Below are 15,924 nucleotides of genomic sequence, written 5' to 3'. Positions count from 1 at the left end.
CATGACATCAATCGGTGTAATGCTAATTTGACACCAACGCATATTCAGCAGGAAGGAGTCCTGCCAGTGCCCCCGCCCCCACCCTCCCACCACCACCACCACCAGTCCCCAGTGTTATTTAAACAGATTGTCCAGACTGTTCAGGGAGTAAACCTCAGCAAGGGCAGTCTGTGCTTCATGAGGACATGCTCACTGAAATTTGCCAACTGCTGCAGCCAAAACTGGACCTGCAGAATATGGCACAGAATGGCATTGCCAATGGCTGTGAAGGTGACGATGATCATAAACCTTTATGTATTGGGCTCCTTCCAGGCTGAAGCCAGGGATATTTGCCACATCTTCTAATTTGCTCTCCATGGTTTCATAACAGAGGTCACTGAGGCTCTGTGTCCCAAGGCAGCTGAATACATATTCATTCGCTCTTGCCAGAGAGAAACAGGTAGAGCAAGCACACAGCTTCGCGAAGATCACAGACTCCCCTATGTTGCAGGGTGCCATTGAATGCACATACGTTACTTTGCAGGCACAGCATTCTGAGATATACCATCTTCTAAACAAGTCTCTTTCAGAGTGAAAATACCAAATGATGGCCAAATCAAATTAGTCATTGAGAAAGTTACCCAGCACCAATCTAATTGGCATATTTTAAGTTGTAGCTGTAATCAATGTTCAGGTAAACCTTGGGTGAGGAATGAACCACCAGGGAACTTCACTCAGGGAGTCCAACTGAAGTTCACTAGACTGATTTAGTTTAGTTTAGTTTAGTGATACAGCACTGAAACAGGCCCTTCGGCCCACCCAGTCTGTGCCGACCAACAACCACCCATTTATACTAATCCTACACTAATTCCATATTCCTACCACATCCCCACCTGTCCCTATATTTCCTTACCACCTACCTATACTAGGGGCAATTTATAATGGCCAATTTACCTACCAACCTGCAAGTCTTTTGGCTGTGGGAGCACCCGGAGAAAACCCACGCAGACACAGGGAGAACTTGCAAACTCCACACAGGCAGTACCCAGAATTGAACCCGGGTCGCTGGAGCTGTGAGGCTGCGGTGCTAACCACTGCGCCACTGGGATGAGGGGATTATTCTACGAGAAGACATTGAGTAGACTAGACCTAAATTCGTCAGAGTTTAGAAGAATGAGCAGTGATCTCATTGAAACACATAAATTCTTCGGGGGCTTGACAGGGTAGATGGTGGGATGATGTTTTCCCTGGCTAAAAAGTCTAGAACTAGTGGTCGCAGTCTCAGAATATGGGATCACCCATTTAGGACACAGGTGAGGAGAAATTTCTTCACTCAGAGTTGTGAATCTTTGGAATTTGCTACCTCAGAGAGCTGTGATCAAGACTGAGATTGGTAGATTTTTGGATACTAAGGGAATCTAGGGATATGGAGATAGTGCAGAAATGTGGAGTTGAGGTAGATGATCGGCCATGAGCTTACGGAATGGCAGAGCAGGCTCAAAGGGCCGAATAAAAATGAATAATCATTTGGGCGGATGTGAATGAACAGAGATCAGTAAGGAGGTGGCCAGTTGTCCATCAGTAGATTGAGATCAGAGTCTCTTCTCCCTCGCCTCTCAATCACTATCATTGATCTTCAATCAAAATTGAAATAGCCAGCTCATACCTGTTTGTTTTGTAGCTACAATTCTGTGATTCATTGTGGATTGTATCATAGATAAGGTGTTGATCAAAATCAGTTGGCTGCTTATCTATATTTTAAAGTTTGTAAATCTGGTATTTTTTTTAAAGCATGAAGACAGGTTGCAATGCCTCAGATGTCAGCTCAGCATCTGTCAGCATCAACACCACCCTGTTTAGGAATTTGATGAAGTGAAGCAGCAAAGCATTCCATGATGCCATGCATTAGTGCTTCAACTTGGTATAGCATAAGGCTGCCTCATTTGGGAATTGGATTCATGATTCTGTGCATTGCCCCTTACTTCAAGCAAAAACCTGAAACAACAGGTTAATGGAGATCCTCTTTAGTCAATGTGTTTAGCTGTCTCACTTCAGTTATAGTTTAGTTGAGCTTCTGGTTATTTCTCTGGAGCTGCTTAATTTGGTGGGTGGTGTGGTCATGATTCAAGAGTATTTAATCTTGGACAGGGAATGGGGAGGGAGCAAAACTGCAAGAAGAGCCATTTTTTCCTTCTGCTTACCATACTCCTGTTGGAAGTATATTAGACTAATGTACTTGAAAATGCACCAAGCCCTGGGCAGGAAGAATTTCGTACATACATTTATGCTCCCTCTGTAGCCTAATCTAGCCAGCAGAAAATCTTGCTTTAGAAGCTTTACTTTAAAGCTGAAATTACCGATCTTTCTACAAATATTCAGATGTGGCATATGAACATTAACCAAAACATTTTGGTGGTGAATGGGGTTGGAGGAGTGAAATATTGGTGCTTGAAAAGGAAAAAACATATCAGGCTATGGAAAGGAGCGAGTGAGTGGGACTAATTGGATAGCTCTTTCAAGGAGCCCGCGCACAATGGGCAAATGGTTGCATTCTGTGCTGTGAATTTTTTATAGAAATCTCTCACTGGACTCGGTTCTTAAATTCATAATTTCCCCTTTGTCCCAAAACCATATACTGAACTTGGTTAGACAACTTTAATCTTCATTTAGACATTTTGATATGAAACACAATATGTGATATGAAAACTGTTTTAAAATGCTGTATGCTTCATATAGTTTTGATGAGGGCTACTCCAAAACACACTGGTCCATTTTCGTCCAAAATTCTGTGAATGAGAGGTGTTTTATTGTGCTATAATACTGTTCGTGTTGCTCTTTCTCAGGGCTTGTTCAACCTGATGCCTGCTTTAATTGGGAGCTCAAGAGGATTTTTCCTTTTAGGCTATGGCTGTATTTAAGGGAAATATAAGCAGCTGTTCTGATAAAACCATTTCAGTTACAGAGTGCTCCAGTTAATTTATAGCCCTGAGTTCTGATAGTCTAGGTGGACAGTTTACCTTCCTCCCCATGATGGATGGAGCTTGTGTTTGAAAACTAAAAAGTTGCCTCCCCAGACAATGTCAAAACCAACACAGTCCTCAGTGATATGCAGAGTAGCAAGGAGAGTTGCTGGAAATCTAGAAGCTGTAACCACTGACCTGACAGTTCTACAACAAAGCCCCTGTATCTTATTATTTATTTTTCTATGTGGACCTGGTTGCTTCCTCATGAATAGAACTCACAGCATTAAAATATGAAAAGTTTTTCAGTAAAACTGTCTCTGGTGTCTTGAATTTGTTGTCTTGCTGGAAAGTGGTCCTGTCTGCTACATTTTAAAAGAGCAAATGCTTGAGTATTGGGCACATTAAATGAAAATAGAATACCTTGATCTAAGAAGAAATACCATATTCTGCAATAAAGAGCTTGGTGAATAGAGAAGCTTTTCTCTTTATCATTCAAATGGCACAATTAAACTATGTTCATATGCAGCATTGTCTCCTTGTAGAGTTGCTTTGTTCTTTTGCAGCTTGGAAAGGGGTGGGTGGTGGTTGGAGGTCGGAGGGAGGGAGAAAAGCAATCCCAAATTTAAAATAATAGAAAATCAGAATTGTAGCTGGGATCCATTCTGTCACACATTGTTCTGAAATATAAAAGAACCAATTTAGATGTAAAATGAAGGGGAGGATAAAGAACAAAGAATTTCCATGTGTTGAGGTTATGAAGGTTGTGAGAGTTGGAAATAATATCAATTAGTGGCTCTTAAAAAATTATTCTCTTTTGCAGTGGCATCCCTTGGTTATTGATATTTATATTTAATTTCCCTTTTTCTCAATTAGCAATGTGTTTTCCTCTAATGTGTAAAGTTTTTTTTTTAAGTTATAGTGGCTGTTTGCCATTCTGGACATGGTCCTAAGTATTTGCGTATATTTGAAAGTCAATTTGTCTCCACAAGGACCTCTGCAACTCCCTTGATGCTTCTTTCTCTCTGCTCTATCTACTCTCGAAGTCTGCTTATGTGTATCTATCTGCTTCTGTTTTTTCTTGTGTTTCCAACTGGTGAATCCCCCATGCTCTTAACCCAGTCAAATATATAAGTTTTAAAATTAGTAAGAGGGTGAAATTCAATTGGGTTGTGGGCTGGGAAGCTGTTAGGTTTTCCTTTCATTGGTTTCCCTGTTGGGATGTATAATGGGTGGCTGATTTGCTATCACCCATTTTGCACCATCATCAAAGTTGCATTTGTCACATTAGGTGCTTGTAACATTGTGGCACACTGTTGAACAGGGTAACAAAATCCATTTAGAGAGCAGGGATAATGTCACATGATTTCATTGCAAATAATAAAGCCAATATCCATATTTCTATGGAAGGAAAATATTGCATTTTTTAAGCGGACCAACACGTTCCTGTCTCTGGGCGATCTTCCTGGAGGCGGGTCATCGTTATCTGCAGAGGCTACATGCCTAGCAGCTGCATGTAGCCAATCTGAATAATTAATGCCCATTTGATGGTTGAATGGGCACTCGGCTGGGGTCTTCCCACCTGCGGATGACCCGCCCCATTGAAGGCCAAGCCCTGCAGCTGCCTAGAGTTGGCTTGCAAGTGGCTGGCTCGGGGAGGGTGGTGGCGAGGGGGGGTAGCCGTGACGCCTCCAAACACCAATCCCCCCAGCCCTCCACCACCGGAGCCTCTCCACATGGGTGGTCTTGCAGCTGTGGCCGCCATTTATTTAATTGAATCAAAACCTCTTCAGAGGGCACCTCAAAATGGAGGCGCCCTCGGGTTCCCCCTCTGACAGTGGCAGTGGCCATCTCTGGCAATGGGGCTGCCATCCTTCCAAGGCTGCAGGCCCTCTGATTGGACCCAGAGGCAGCCTCTTAATTGGCTACCTCCAGGAATAGCTCGCAGGCTGGCGCCGTCAGTCAGAGCGGGGTTGGGACCTGGAAATGGTCCCGACTCACGCTCACAGCCTAATTACAGAAGATTCCACCCTGTTTGTGTGGCCCATAGTGCTGGCTGCCTCTGGAAATCGATGTAATTTGCACTGTGCTGCTTAGAATGAATTTCTCCCACCCAGGTCTCTGTGACAGGCTACAAAGTGGTGTAATGGGGATCCCTTCGGGTAATTGATTGTGAGTCATGACAGTCAGAAGCAGAGGTGAACCTTGTCCCGAGAGAATATGTGGGAAATTCATCCCATGTCACATTATGCTGCAGTGCTCCAAGAGACCTGGAGGTAGGGAATGCTGAACAGTGTGTGGGGAAGTGGTGGAAAACAAGCTATAGCAAAAGAAAATCCACTTCTAATTGTTCTGAAGTCTTCTCACTCATGAAGCAAAATAGCCATTAAGTTATTATGCAGCATCCTTTACTTATTATAGATATTACTCATCCCAACCCCATCGAGCTGATTTCTTTTGCATCTCTTTGAAAGGAACCCTGATGAGAATCAAGCTAAATTCCCATTTAAAACCTTTAAATTCAAAATCTGATTTGTTGTTGTGAATGAATTATGCATATTACACTGCAAACTCGACAGAAATGGTGACACATGATTGAGATTGGAATCCTGAATGTGACTGCAGTTGGGATGGGGAGGGGGGTGGGGGGGTTCAGAAAAATTGTTCAATAATTTAGCCTTTGTTTTCGTGAACAGTTTTTAGGAAATGGTCACCTCACCTCTTGTGCCCTGCGGTTGAATCCAGCACAGATTGATGATATGAAAATGTTCCCTCCCTCTCTGGGCTGTGATGGCCACAGCATAAATTGGCTGCATCAGTGTGAAAGACCGTAGGGGATGGTTTGTGTGGGAAATATCATATTGGTACAGTGTAGGGGTTGCTGTGCAGAAATTACCATCAGAGAAACATGTTAGGGCAGTTTCAATGGGACCTTCATTCTAACACTTCAGCGATATGAAATGTGCTCCAAAATTGGACTGTAGTATTCATTGTACTACATATAATCCATCAGAACCACTTGATTAGATTGCAGCCATAACTTATAACAAGGCACTGCTTCATCTCTACATGATGCATCTGTAATGCATCCTTCTGTAGTGCCCTGATCTCAGAACCATCATTTACAATTTTTTTATTAACACGGAAGCCAAGCGAAAGTCTCTTTTCAGAGCATGTCCCTAGCTTGAAGCTACTCTATTAGGCAAGCCCCATAGATAGTATAATATTAAGTGCTTTCAAGTAACTGCATGTTTTACAGCCTAATTTTCGATTATCAGAGCTTTCATGAATTCCAAACACTGCAGATTGAAGTAGGCATTTACTGTCTTGTAGGTGGTAGGGAAATAATGTTAGGCAAAAATCTGTTAGCATCGTTAAAAACTAACAGCATGCATCCATGGAGATCAGCAATATTCAGCAGCACTAAAATTCTATTCTGTCCTTAGTTCTCCAAGGGGGGATGCTGTTGCTTGACGTGTGCGCACAGCAGTGTATAGGCATAAAAAAAGTTACAAAGCAAGGAAAATTATACATTTTAAATGTAATACCACATGCTGCTATAATGAAATAAGTGCAATAATGTACTCCTAATCATAAAAGCAATGTCACTTGATTGATGACAGCGAAAATAGTCATTATTTTCTGCTTCATGTCATTATTGAGAAAACTGGTGCATATCGAAGGACGTTGGGTGTATGTGATCTTCTGGAGTTCTTTTTAATTGCAGGCTTGAGCAGCTTAGCTCAAAGGAGTCCAAAGCATCTCAGTTAATTACCTCAGACTCTTGCCAAAGACATACAGACCGTGCCAGCTGGTGTCATGGGCCTCTGAGTTTCTGATCTCTGCACACTTTCTGACCTGAATTAGCACAGACATTCTGACAGGCAGTACACATATATATCATTTGTTTTCATGGAGCAGGGATTTGGGGAATGTGGTTCTTGAAGGGTGCTGGGCAAGGTTTTCGATGTGGAGAGCAGGAGGAGAAAAATGTATCAAATGCATTTTGTCTAATTAATGATGTAAGTGAATCTCTTTTTAAGATCCAAGATAACTTCTTGTTAAAGAGACAGTACAGCACTGTCTTAATGAAAGCATTTTTAGTGCATTTTAAAAGGAAAATTGATTCAGTTGGCAATGTGATGATGTCATCAAATCTTAGATTGCATCCCATGTTATCAATTATATCCATCATAAATTGTTTGTACCTATAGCTTTACATTCAAATATTTACGCTTTTCAATTACTGAAATATAATTGTGGCTCACTATTAATTCGCCCAAGGTCTCATCTTATCACAGTTAATGATATTTGCGATCCATTCTTCTCAGTGTTTGAAGTGAGGGAAAATGAGGTGAAAATTTATTTTAGCATTTTTACATTTTCTGGAAGCATAGCTTTCTGTTAGTTGTTGCACTGATGAGGCTGCAAAAGTCACTTGATTCCGTACTTGCAATCATTGATGGTGTTCTCTCAAACCCAGCAACTTCTGATTCTCTCTTGTGAGTTAATGGAAGCATATGCTGAAGTAAAACCTTTTAGTGATTAGAACTTCTTCAATGAGGAAAGAGCAATTGGATTATCAAAGTCTTTTCATGACTTATATAGGATATTGAGTGAGGTGACTAAATTTGGCGAAATTTGAAGATAAAACTTTGCAATATTCTGCCTGAGACCCTTGGATCATTTTACAAAGCCTTTGCCCACCATTCTAACATTGACATCTACTTTCTTCACACTGACTCATTACTGTACAGAAGTGACATTTCCACAATTTCAGCCCACTTCTGTAAAATAATTATTCACTTCTGTCAATTTGTGCTTATCATTGTATCCTTTAATCCACTTCTGAACAGTAAATTGATTCAGGAATTTTTAACTGAGCTAATTATTCTAGCATGTGCTGTGTTTAGGATGTCCAGATTCTACATATTTATTGCACATTGGGGAAAAATAATATTTCTTCTTATCACTAATTTTGCTTGAAGCTTGTTTAATTTTGTATTCATGCCTCTTTTAGATAAAACATTAAACTGAGGCCCAGTCTGCCCTCTCATTTAAAAGATTTGCCTGCATTATTTGAAGAAGAGCAGGGGAGTTTTCCTTGTGTCCTGGCCAATAATTATCCTTCAACCAACATCACTTGTTCTCAGCCAGAGGGAGAGTCTTCCAGCCAACATTTATCGAATGTCCAGACCTACAGGAAAAACTCTTAATCTGAAAAAAAACCAGCTGGTTTGGATTGTATGAGAGGTAAAAGTGTTAAAAATCTGAATCCTAACTCCAACCTGCCTCCAACCTACCCACTTGTGGTATTAATGGAGGTAGGATGGGGTGGAGGGAGGGAGGGAGGGGGCAGCCAGCCTGCTTCAAATAGGCGGTTCGGTACTTTGAATATTATAATGAGGCTGCGAGCCTCACTTGGATTCACCATTTTGAATTTAACTGTGAACGACCAGGTTTCCTGAGCCTTGGGAAATTCGGCAGCTAAACCGAGATGAGGGCTTTGGGATCCCGGAGGTAAGTGCCTTTCCACCGACTTGCTGGATCCAGCGTGTCTGCCTGGACAACCCCAAAGAGTGGACACCCATCCGCACGACACCACCACCCACCCCCCACCCCACCCCCACTCCCGGCCTGGGTCTCCATTCCTTTAGCCCCGAGTACCCCGATTATGCAGTGTTTTGAAAATTGAGCATTTTGTCCAATTAAGGCTACATGAGCACACATGAGCCAGCAGAGGGAGCTGGAAAATGAAAGTAAAAGGATAAAGAAGAATCCATTGTTTTCAACAGCATGCAGTCTCATATCTTTTACTAATCTTGGCTGAATCTTACTTTCGTCCCAAGAACACCACAGATCCCACTTCCCAGGCCTCTGATCCCCACCCCCAAGGACCCCAATATCCCCCCTTCCCTGAGGCTTCTTTTTCTCTCTGCTTCTCAGACTGTGACCCTCCCCCATTCAGGCCTTTGCCCACCCAGAATCAACACATCCAAGATCAACCCCCCTCATCCTGGAGCACAGACTTACCTGTCCTGCAGTTTGCTCTGACCTGCTCTCCATTCGACTGAGAACCAAGCCTGCCAATCAGGCTGGCTTTTTGAGGCAGGGAACCAGTCACTTATGTCACACACACGCGGTGGAGTTAAAACACTACATGGATTGCAGTGGTTCAAGAAGGCTCACCACCATATTCTCAGGGGTAATTAGGGATGGGCAATAAATTCTGGCCTTGCCAGCGATGCTCACATCCCGCGAATAAATAAAAAAAGACTACATCGACGTTCGGATTCCCTGCACTCTGACCATAATTTTCCAATCCTCTCTGGCTGCAGGTGTGGTGCCAGAGGGCTGGAGGACAGCTAGCATTGTATCATTGTTTTAAAAGGGAGGAAGGGATACACTGAGTAATTACAGGTCAGTCAGCCTAAGCTCAGTGGTGGAAAATGATTGGAAAACTTTCTGAGTGACAGGCTAAATCTTCATTTAGAAATGCATGAATTAATCAATGACAGTCAGCATGGATTTGTTAAGGGAAGATCGCAGGTGACAAATAGGATAATAGGAAATAGGAGCAGGAGTAGGCCATTTGGCCCCTCAAGCATGCCCTGCCATTCAACGAGATCATGGCTGCATTATCCACCTCAGCGCCATTTTCCTGACTAATGTGATTGAATTTTTTGGGAAGGTAACAAGGAGTGTCAATGAGGGTAGTGCATTGATGTAGTCTGTGTGGATTTTACCAAAGCTTTTGGTAAGATCCCACATGGCAGACTGGTCACAAAAGTTAAAGCCCATAAGATCCAAGGCAAAATGGCAAGTTGAATCCAAAATTGGCTCGGAGGCAGGAAGAAAAGTGTAATGGTCGATGGGTGTTTTTGTGACTGGAAGGCTGTTTCCAGTGGTGTTCTGCAGGACTCAGTACTAAGTCCTTTGTTTTATGTGGTATATATCAATGATTTGGCCTTGAATATAATGGGTATGATTAAGAAGTTTGCAGACAATACAAAAATTGGCTGTTTAGTTGAAAATGAAGAAGCAAGCTGTAGACTGCAGGAAGTTATCAATGGACTAGTCATGTGGGCGGAACAGTGGCAAATGGATTTCAATTCAGATGAGTGTGAGGTAATGCATTTGAGGAGGGCAAACAGGGCAATGGAATACACAATAAATGGTAGGATACTGAGAGGTGTAGAGAACCAGAGGGGCCTTGGAGTGCACATCCACAGATCCTTGAAGGTGGCTAGGCAGGTAGATAAGGTGGTTAAAGAATTCATTCGAGATACTTGTCTTTATTAGCCGAGGCATAGAATATAAGAGCTGAGAGGTTATGTTGGTACTGTATGAAACACTAGTTAGGCCATAGCTGGAGTACTGTGTACAGTTCTGGTCACCACATTATAGGAAAGATGTGATTGCACTAGAGAGGGTACAGAGGAGATTTACGAGGCTGTTGCCTGGACTGGATAATTTTAGTTATGAGGAAAGATTAGATAGGCTATGGTTGTTTTCTTTGGAACAGAGGAGACTGAGGGGAGACTTAATTGAAGTGTTTAAAATTATGAGGGGTCGAGATAGAGTGGATAGGAAGGCCCTATTCCCCTTGGTTGACGGGCCCCATAACCCGGGGGCATAGATTTAGGCTAAGAGATATGTTACGACGAGGTGAGGAAGGGGTCTCAGGCTCCCCTTTCACCCCTTCTCTGGTTTGACCGCAACAGAGTTTATCTTTTTTAAACACAGTGATTTAACTTACCACCTCAGTAAGCACTTGCTCGTGTTCCTCTAATATAATTGCAAATGAACCAGTCAGACAGGTTTTCTTGAGTTTAAACAAGAAAGCTGTAAGTTTATTAACCTTATCACTCTCAATCAGTTAAAAATTACTAAAATACACTATGCATTAATGCCCCACATTCATACAAGAGCCACACACACACATACACACACACAAATCGATTACAGAGGGAAAAAACGAGTTGGGAGGTTAGAGTAGAGTCTGTAATAAATGGAATTGAAATACAATAGTCTCAGTGTCTTCAGTTGAAATTGTAGTTCCAAAGTCCTCACTGGGCCATGTGCATGGTTGCAGACTTGCTTGTATCCTCATTGTTGGTTGTAAGGATCTGTAGACTTGGATTCACCAGCTGCAGCTTGAGGCTTCTCTGGATCTTTACTGGAGAGAGGGAGAGAGTAGAGAGAGCTTTTCCCTTTCTCGCTTCCAATTACAGTCTGCCTGCTGAGTCACCACTCACAATCTCCAGAGTAGCACAAGCAGTCACATGATATGACCACCTCTTTGTGTTTTAATGAGAAGTCTCTGGAATTTTCTCTGAAATTCAAGGCTCTCCCCTGAAGCTGTTGGTTGGGGGGTGTGGGGGGTGGGGGGGTGGGTGGTGGTGGGGTGCAGTGGTTCGCTCTTTCAAAGTCAATGGGTTTAAGGGGGATTTGAAGAAGAACTTTTTTACTGAGAGGGTGGTGACGGTCTGGAATGCCCTGCCTGTGAGGGTGGTAGAGGCAGGTTGCCTCACATCCTTTAAAAAGTACCTGGATGAGCACTTGGCACGTCATAACATTCAAGGCTATGGGCCAAGTGCTGGCAAATGGGATTAGGTAGACAGGTCAGGTGTTTTAATGCATTGGTGCAGACTTGATGGGCTGAAGGGCCTCTTCTGCACTGTATTATTCTGTGATTCTGGGTGTTGACGGCTTTTGACAACCACATTAATAAGACTATCTCAGATAATTGGAATCAGAGAGCACCCCATTGTGATGGCTAGGCGGAGTCAATCATGTCTGTCTCCAGTCTAATCCTTTGTTTTTTTCACATGCAAATGTTCATGGCCATCTTAGCTGCTTGCTGTTCTTTTTTTTTAAAGTTATTTGTAACAATTTCCAGTAAAAGTCTCAGGAAACATTCCACTCAATGAAATTAGTATTTTCCATTTGGCATGTGGAGTTTTCATTAGAGATTAGGAGGGTATTCATGGGGAAAGTCTTTTCACCCAGAGGGTGGTGGGGAGCTGGAATTCAGTGCTTGAAAGGGTGGTCGAGGCAGAAACCCACATAACATCTAAAAAGTACTTGGATATACACTTGAAGTGCTGTAAACTACAAGGCTATGGACCAACAGCTGGAAAGGGGGATTAGACTGGATGGCTACTTGTCAGCTGGTGTGGACTCTTCCTCCTTGCAGTAAATTTATGCAATTCTACGATTCTACTGACTCCTCTCCACTCCAGTTGGGTCAGCCAAATTAAATCTAAGCTCATAGACATCCCAATGGGTGTCAGATACTTATTGATTACTGAGACAAGTTCACTAACAGTTTCATGGAAGATAATTTCAATGTCCAGCCATTAGCATATTAACCACTTTCATCTCAGTTTTTATCTTCTAAATTTGTGCTTTACAAATTTTTGCTTTACAAATCCAACATGTAAAAGTATTTTTTTTCCAAATTCTTTCATTGGCAAAATGGTCAAAAATCTTGGCACGTGACGTAGACTCAGGCAGTAATTTTTAAAGCTGCATATTGTGACATTGTAAGTCATGGCCAGAATGGAGATGATTTGGTAATTCCCCCACCAATCAGGCCTGGAGCCAGCACTGTTATAAATAACTGGGATTGATTTAACGCACATAGTTTGTATTATGTAACAATTGTCTACTCTGCGCGCCTTGCTGGAGAAATAATGCTGGGTAACTCTCTGTTCATGTAGTTCATGAGTCTTCTGTAAAGACTCTGTTTGCTCCAGTAACAGACTCTGTTTGTTGTACTTCATTAGGATGAAAACTGGTTGATCGACCATGGTCTTGCCACAGGGAGTCAAAACTAAGTGCAGCATGCATGTCGAGCAGGTTTAGAAATTGAGAGGACTGACTCTAGGATGTAGAAGGAGGAGAGAAGTAGAGTAGAATAGAGAATGGGGTGGGGGGGGGGGAGGAAGGATAGGAAGGAAGATAGTGAACAGAGTGGGGGGAGGGTTAGGTGGGAAGGAAGAGGAGGATGGGGGAAGGAGGAGGTGATGGGTTGGGGAGAGGTGGAGAGGGAGGGGGAGGCATTGAAGGATGATAGGAGGAGCAAGGCTAGGGAAACCACTTCATTTGGGAGAAAGAGGCCAGCAAGCAGCATAAACAGAAAGTGGCCAATGCCCATTCACCAGGCCCAGAATTGCATCTCAGTATGGTAGGGAGGCTTGTGGTTGTGGTGAGCGCTCCCTTCCTATTAGTGAGAGGTTGGCATTTTAATGACTAGTTAAGGGGTGTGTGGTGCTGGCCACATTGCTGATAAGTTCAGGAGGTGGGAGATGGGATTGTTTTCTTCTTATCTCAGTTGTCTGATCATCTTTGTATAGACATCTGTGTGTCATTCCCATATCTTAATACTGCGCAGCAGAGGTAAAATGTAAGCACTAATCTTTCATTCTTTACCTCATGGTTATCAGGGGAATGGGTATAAAGGTGGAAGTGGAACCTGAGCCTAGTCTCAAGTAACAAACTGCACAGTCTGCTGTGTTCTAAAAAACATTCATTCCTGTTCAGCTACTACCGAATACCAACACACACAAATGATGGACAGGAATAGGATAGTGGGTCCATCGAGCCTGCCCACACTGTTGTAATGTCTGAAAGATCATAAACTCCACCACCCACCAGCAGCAATATAATCTTTAGGCACAGGCAGCTAAAAAGAAGTGAAAGAGAGAGAAAACTCAGGAAAATTACTCTCTTATAACTTTAGGTTTTCAAAACTAGTCCAAGAGACCACATTCGCCATGTTTAATATTGCTTAATATTCATAAACCGTTTGTATGCCATTCCCTCTGCCCAGCCTGAAAGTGATTCAGCTCTCTTTTGAAAAGAAGCATCAAAAATACACTGACTGCATGAGCCAGAAACTATTTCCAAAGCTCAACTATTCCATGTGAAAAGAAACATTTATGGCATCTAACCTAGTTCTGCCCTTGTATAACTTACACGCATAACTCTTGGTCTCCCTAACCTAGCTAATTGAAATAATTTGTCAATATGAACACCTTCTCATCATTTTGTCAGTTGGAATTTAATGCCCCCCCAAAGTGGACTAGGAGGCGGGGCAGGCATTACATTGTGTGGGAGGCAGTGTTGTGTTGTGCCCATCGCCTGTTGCCTACCTGTCCCCGCTGCTATTTTACGAGGGGTGAGAGAGGTGGCAAGTGGCCCGCCTGCCCCCAGGCCAATTGAGGCCCTTATGTGGCCAATTAATTGTCACTTAAGGGCCTTTTCCTGCCACCGTTGGTATTTTACCAGCAACGGATGGGAACTTCAGCACCTGAGAAGGCTGCCCAGTAATACCTGGCAACCTCCTTGCAGGCTGGAGGGGGGCCCTCCTGATTGGACATCCTGTGCCCCGTGGAGGGCTACCCCCAGCAGCATGGGCCACCTTCCCCTCCCCCAGCCCTAGACTCTGACCACCACAACCCCACACACAAGCCCCCCACCTCGGACAGGGCCTAGACGATTTCCCCAGCAAGGCCTGACCCTCACTTATCTTTTTGAAGGCTGGAGTCATCGTTCCTCTTTTGCTGGATGCAGTCCCAGTAGTGGCCACGGAACTGGTGGCGCTGCTGGGACTGAAGAGCTGCCAGCTCTCTGATTCGCCAGCAGCTCCTGGAAGCAAGACATCCTTAGTAGAAACCCCAACTGGAGCCAATTATAAGCCTGGGCCATGCAAAATAGCAGCTTCCAGGCCCACAAAGGCAGGCTCTTCCCTGACTTTTCAGCCGACGGACACCTCTGAAGATTCTCTGTGATGTTTTACATCCTTTTTATTCCTCCCAGAGTCAGAATCTGAATCAGAAACTGCAGCTCCATTTATTTTTGTCTGTTGAAAATTAGTTTCAAGTAGAAATGTTTGCTGATTGTCAATGAGCTGCACACTCCACTTCACCCTGCTCTGTCAGTGATATTAAATCACATGACCTCTTGTGACACGTTGTTGAGGGCAGCAAGGAATATGCAATTAAAAGCATCTGTATTTATATTCTGCGTTTGGATGGTTTTATCTGTAATAGCTGGTTGGCAGATATATGCCTCCTGTACCTTGCTATATAAAGAGGAAGTAGTTTACATTTTAAGCAATGGTTGAAACTGTTTAATCACAACAAAAATTTATTGGTGAAACTGAAGCAACTTGGAATATGTGGTGAACGAATGGCACCCTGTGGGAAAAAAAGAACACAACTCTTTACCTATTGCAGTACTAGAAAATGATTCTGCTTTGGAAAAGGCAAAAGGCTATAAAGGGTTAAGTGCAGTAGAATTAGGCAATGTGGGGAGGATGTGTAAATATGTGGTATCACAAACTGTATTACCAAGTTGGTGAAGTGAGCTGTTCATTCCTGATCTGTGGCTCTGTTGACTCCTGTGGTCCAGTGCTGCTCAATGGGTCACTTTCTGCGGTGGTGCAGAATCCATTCTTGTACTCACATGCAGAATAACAATGAGGTTCAGAACAGAAAATAAGTTCTCAAATGACTACTTGCTGCCTTGCACTATAGTCACTGCTCTGATGGGACAAATACAATCTACTGTGCTGTTGATTGCAAGTTTGTTGATTAAATGCTGTTTCGTATCAAATAGTTAGGAGTTGCTAATGTTTTCTTGTGTCTCTGATCCAACAGTGCAATGCATACAATTACACACCATGATGTTTATATTAGTTTCACAGTTGATTTAACATCAAGTGTCATAATTAATAATGTTTACAATTAATCTCTGCAGCACTGCTGCATAAAATATGATGTATTATAATATTTAAACACTAATTTTCATTCATCAGATTGAGATGCATTCGTGGTAATTTCGAGGCAAGTGTTTGAGAACAAAAGGGGAATCTTTATAAATCTAGTGAAGAAGCCAACAGGAGAGAGCTCTTTTGTTGCATTTTTCCAACCCCCTATGGCAGCTGACACTCATATTTCTGTTTTAAAAAAGGGGG

The sequence above is a fragment of the Heterodontus francisci genome, chromosome 12, assembly GCF_036365525.1.
Source record: "Heterodontus francisci isolate sHetFra1 chromosome 12, sHetFra1.hap1, whole genome shotgun sequence".
Lineage (NCBI taxonomy): Eukaryota > Metazoa > Chordata > Chondrichthyes > Heterodontiformes > Heterodontidae > Heterodontus > Heterodontus francisci.
Note: the sequence above shows the minus strand (reverse complement) of the source record.